Genomic DNA, 6,135 nt, shown 5'->3' with positions numbered 1-6,135 from the left:
GTGATGCTGAGGATCAAACCCAGTGCCTCACACATGCTAGGTGAGCACTCTATCACTGAGCCACAACCCCAGCCCCAAAGAGAGATTATGAAACTGTGCAGAAATTGCTTTTAAATCTCAGAGCAAGAAGAATAACATCTTTTGCAGACATAAGTGAAGGTGATATGGAAATATTTGCCTTGAGACTTGAAAGATAAAGAAAAGTCAAAAAGAAAGATCACATTCTGGATAGTAGCAATAGGATATCTATTTATAGCAGGGGAAGTACATGAATGTGTACTATTACAGTAACAATAACACCCCTGAATCTGCTATGCATTGTCCATAGGCAGCAGGTAGTAGGGTAGTTGTTATGCTAGAATTAGAGGTAGGACAGACTACACTTCATCAAGAAAATAATACACATCTCAATTAAGATTCTTGGATTTTGTTGTCATGGAAAATGCAGAGAACATTATAATAAAGGATAAGAAACATTTTTATGGCATTTCAAATAGCCCTACAGGAGGTCTAAGGATAGGTGTAAAGTTGAAAATATAGGAGACAGAGAGACAATGCAGGAAGGGGCAAAAAAAAAAAATCCTTGTGAGGGGTAATTACAACTAAAATACAAATCACTTATTATTATGCCATGTATAATAAAATGCAAATGGTTTTCTTTATCCATTATTCTCTAACAAGAGAGAGAACATAGGTAAGTAATGAAAGTTTCATTAATATTTCCAATACATTTATGTACTACTCAACTACCATCTTTCTGATTAACTTTCTTCATATTTTTATGATTAATTCCCAAGTCTTATCAAGGAGGTCACCTTGGGGCATCTACTTTTAAAGTAGTATTGTGTCCTAAGGTATTTGGGTACTTGCCGTCAAATCTCCATAAAACCTATTAGGGTAAAGCAGATGTCGTATTTTTTCAAGTTATTTCAAATTTTAGCAAGTTAGAATGTGAAAGTAATTACATAGCTAAATGCCTATTGTAGAATAATAAAATGGGAAGAAAAAATGATAATAGGAACATAGGATATATGAATAGAGGTCATACTTCTGTAAGTATTTTTATATTTAGCAATATTAGGTATGCAACCTTATTTTTGGTATGCAAACTTTATGGTTCATAAATATTAGCTAAAGTAAACAGGTTTATCAATTTGAAATATAATTATTTAAAACTTTGATACTTATCATTTTGGGTCAATTATCTGCTTAACATTTCTAATGACCTCCTACATTTATTTTTCTCTATGAATCCATAATTTACAGTTGTTTTCAATTTTTCAATTTAATATTACACTTTTTTTCCCTTTTGACTGATATTGAGGAAGTTAAATCAGAAACCCTTTCTTAAAATAAATTATTCTATTAGTGTTTGCTCTAGGGGGATCACATTTTTTAATGCAGAGAATCCATAGTAAGGGCAGCTTCCTTTCTCCAACCTAACTCAGACATCTGCAACCTTGAAAAACTAACAGGATCAGTCACCAGCACAGATTAATTTTTCTTTTTTCTTTAAGTATGGTTGTTTTGGGAGTTACCCTGGATTTTCTTCTCTGAATAACATCATGTACATCACCCTGAATTGATCCCTTTTATCATTTAGGAGAAGAATGGAAGTGAAAATTATGTAGGAAGATGACAATATGTGATATGATTTAGCTTTTTAATACCTACATATCATTGTACTGGTCCCAATAAAAATTAAACTTCATTTATATCTACATTGATCTCACAGACCCTGCATGGAAAAAGAGGACATGGCAATGCAGAATTTGGTAATTCCTGTGTATCTGTCATACTAATATAATATCAAATTCACAGTGAAAGTGTTAAATATATTTCTTTCTTAGCAAAGTGTTAATGTTGAAATTTTAAAATCTGCACTATTTTAGCACCTGCCATCCATATTTGGTTTTAAAAGTGAATGCTGAGACAAATTAAAGATATCACAAGGGTTTATCCTTACAAGAAAATATGTGTTATCAAAACCTTTAGAGAGACCAATAGAGTCTTTCCATAGTTCTGTACCATTAGGTCATCTTATCTAACCTTTGTGGAATAGGCAAAGTCTCATGAAATAACCACATTGACTTTTTCTTTGGTCATGTTTCAAACCATTGACCCTAGTGAAAACCCTACAACTCAATCTCTCTTAGCTCTAGACAGAGTCTTCTATTTCCTATGAAGGAGATAATTTGCTCCTTCACAAATCCAAGAGCAGAGCAAAGGCTACTTTAATGACTGGTTTAAACACATAAGAAAAATAAATATTTGCAAGACATACCAGAGTAGTGGCTCTTTTGAAAATTAAGGTCAAATAAACAAACCATAAATATATAATTTTAACCTTTGTGAGGTACACAGTTCAGTAATGTTACATATATTTACATCTTAATGCCAACAATTCCAGAACACTACTACTTTGCAAGATCAAGAAATTATACAAATCGGACACAATTCTCTTTTCTCCAGGCTCTGTCTTGACTACCATATTTCTATTTTCTGTTTCTCTAAATTTTAGCCACGTAGACACTGAATATACATCGAATGTTTTGTCTTTTTAATGTATTTTTAAACAGTATAATATATTTAAATTTTATCTGGGTTTAGATTCAGTACCAATATTTCCTAAGATTCATAGGTAAGCAAAGTCCCAGGAACATAAGTTATAGAAGATATACGTATATGACAAACAGCCTATCTATAAGTCCATATTGGATACTTAGTTTTTATCTAACACTTCACTACTGAGACTGTGGTCATATGTGTGCAAGTTTGTCTTCAAAACCTATGATCACCCACACTGGCTTTCCTAAAACCTCTTCCTTTCCATCACTACTTCCTCCTCTTGCTCTTTTTCTACCTTCATAGTTCCCCTCAGCTCCTTCACACCCTTTGATATGTAGCTTTTTGAGGTCATACTAGTTTTCTCACTCTGTGCCTCTGGCCACCCTTTATTATTCCCTCTTCAGCTTCCAGATTCTTCCAGTCACTATTTTTTTGACTCAACTAAGAGCATTTAAGAGACTGAGGATCCCCTACAGGCAACTACTTGAGTTTGAATGGGAAAAAAAAAAGACTAACTAGAAATAAAATAAATATGTTATCCACTAGAGAGCAAAAGATGTCTCTCTCCTCAGCCTAATATTCAGCCACCATAATGCAAAGAGAAAATAAATATTAAAAGCCTTCTTCAAAAATATTAGTTCAAAATATTACTGCATATTGAGTAAGTCATTTCATCTTGTTACATTTTTTTATTAAAAACACTGTTTGGATGAAATATTATTTGTATTCAGAGTTCTTTAGAGAAACAGAATCCGAGAAAGTATAATTATATAACAGGGACATATTCGATTAGCTTACATGACCAGAAGCTGGATAGTACAGAATTACAGTTTGCAGGATGGAAAGCTGGAAGAGCAAGTAGCTGTGCAGTCCAAAAAGCTGAAGCTCCAGAACACAAGGAATCAATGGTGCTACCCTAGTCCAAGACTGAAGGCTTCTGGAGAACCACTGGCAGATACTGCTTTGGAAGAGTGAAGAAGTGAGAGTCTGATATCCTCAGATGATTGCAGGAGCAATCAAGAACCCATTCAAGAAGAATCAATCTTGCATCTGCTGCTGCTTCCTGGTTCTTCTTTTATTCTATCCAACCCATCATCCTATTAGATGGTGCTGCCCATACTTAGGAAGGGTTTCCATTTCAGTTGGCTATTCCACATGCCAATCATTCCTAGACATACCCTGACACACACTCTTAATCCTCAGTGTCTCTTAATCCAATCAAATTGACAATTCAAATTAACCATCACAGGAGTAAAGCATTAAGTTTTATATATACTGTTGCCTAATCCCTGGCTGAAATTTTAGAAAGAAGGCCATAGGATCTGTGAAGGTATCTGTTCATGTTTATGCAGTGTATTTATTTATGTAAGTATGTATTATGTATATGTGATATTTCCTAAGCTAAAGTGCCCTTCTTATGAAATTTATGAAATTCATGAGATTTCTATTCACATTGACATAGAGTTCAATCAGCATATGTAGTTATTAGATGTAACCAAACATCTAGAAATATAGGGGAAAAAAGAAATCTAAACGTATCTCATATTCACATGATTTGAATAAAATATTTGGTAAAAAAGATTAGTTTGACATTGGTTTAATAAACAAAGTTGTGTTTCTTAACAATCAGTATTAAGTATGTTACAAAGTTACATTTTTGTTCTGTATGTATTAACTGGACACATAGGGTTAACAAGATAAACCTTGAGATGATATCTAGTTTTGCTGGTGTCATAGTATATCTTCCCCAAAACAGTGTTTGAAAATCTTCATCTCAGCTTGATAACATGATATATACTGTTACCTTCTATATGATAATTACATATCTATCCCATTTAAACTAAAATTAACCACTGAAACACTAATTAAAGAATGTAACTATGCATTTATGCAATTTTGACACGGCTTTAACTTAATATATTTGGTTTTGTTAATAAACCAAGAAATTATTTTATGACAAGAGAGCCATGAGTATTCTTTCCTATCTGCATTAAATTCAAGGTATTTCTCACCAGGTCCATTTACCTAAAAATATCCTAGGGACTGCAACAAAAGAGGTATTTACCCAAATCTAAAACTACTAAAGGTGAAATCTGACAACTGACTTGATTTCCCAGTCTTAAGAGGAGATTAGATACTTCTGGCAAAAAGATTCAACAAGGCAACCTTACAAAGCCCTATGTAGTGAATGTGGGGAACTGAGTATGTGTAATCATTTCTTTATTCCAAATCTTAAATATCATCAGAGTAAGCCAGCTAGTATAGAGGTAAACATGTATTTCCTTACCCTCTAAATATGTAATGATAATAGACACAAATGTAAACAAATATTTTGAGTTATAAATTCATTCAATGTATGAGACTAATGGAAGGAACTTTCCAGCATGCTTCCATCTCTTTTGTACAATTCAGAGGAAGAACTCCGATCCTTGTTTCTGCAAGTGAACTGAAAGGAGTTTGAATATGATTTTTGTTCTTTATATCTACTACTGCTTTGGAATCATGTTAGGAGCTTGCAAATATTTATTATATAGAATAAATTTAGAATAGATGGAAGTAGTTAAGAATATATATATGATATAATAATATCATTTTTTTCTACTTGACAATTTAAACAGAAGACTGATTTGCATTTCTATGCTTCAATATTATATGCCTTAAAGAGAATGAATTGCAAACCCTTAGTGAAGAAATATGGAAGTGCTGGAAACCACAATTATAGGCCTCCTAATCTGGGATAAAAACATTGTCACCCAAATGAGAAGGAATTCATTAGGTAAAATGACAATTTTATTTTTCTAAATTAAGAATCTAATTGAACTAAAGGGAAACAATTTTCTCAGTGCTACATAGAGAGTTGTATTAGAAATATGTGCGTAAGTCCTCAATCTGTGTGCTTATATTCATCAAGACATTTCATGAAGTTTAAAATTAGTTTTCAAAAATAAAGAAAATGGACATTGCAATAGTATACTCTATGATGTTGCCTAAGGAAGTCGTCAGAGTTCCATGTGTTGGGTATATGCATTCCTGGTGTGTCTTATACAAGGGATGGCTAAAGCTTTCTGACACTTCAATGTACATTTTTCTTCTGTACTTTGAGTTTTTTAAGTGATAGTTTTAAAAATAATTCTTCTCATTAGGAAACAAACATATGAGTATGATGGGAACATAAAGTTGAGAGAATAATTCTCTAAAATGGGCTCACATAATCCCCAACATGTTTTATTTTCCAAGAAGCAATTGACCTGCAGCCCTGCTTGGCCTAAGTGGACAGGATATGTCACATTTCTCAGTAAATTACCTGTTAACTGCAGGAAAAATGAAGACTCAAGATAATTGTTAATGGGAGGAACCCAAGAGACATTTGTCTTAAGATCCTGAAACTCTGGAAGATAACAATAGTTCTTAATCAATGTAAAATCTGTAAGAATGTGTGGTTAAGAATCCAATTAGAAGCTGAGCATGATGGTGCACACCTATAATCCCAGGGATTCAGGAGGCAGAGGCAGGAGGATCATGACTTCAAAGCCAGGCTCCGCAGCTTAGCAAGGCCCTAGGTAACTC

This window comes from Urocitellus parryii, chromosome 10 (genome assembly GCF_045843805.1).
Source record: "Urocitellus parryii isolate mUroPar1 chromosome 10, mUroPar1.hap1, whole genome shotgun sequence".
Lineage (NCBI taxonomy): Eukaryota > Metazoa > Chordata > Mammalia > Rodentia > Sciuridae > Urocitellus > Urocitellus parryii.
This window is presented reverse-complemented; position numbering follows the sequence as displayed.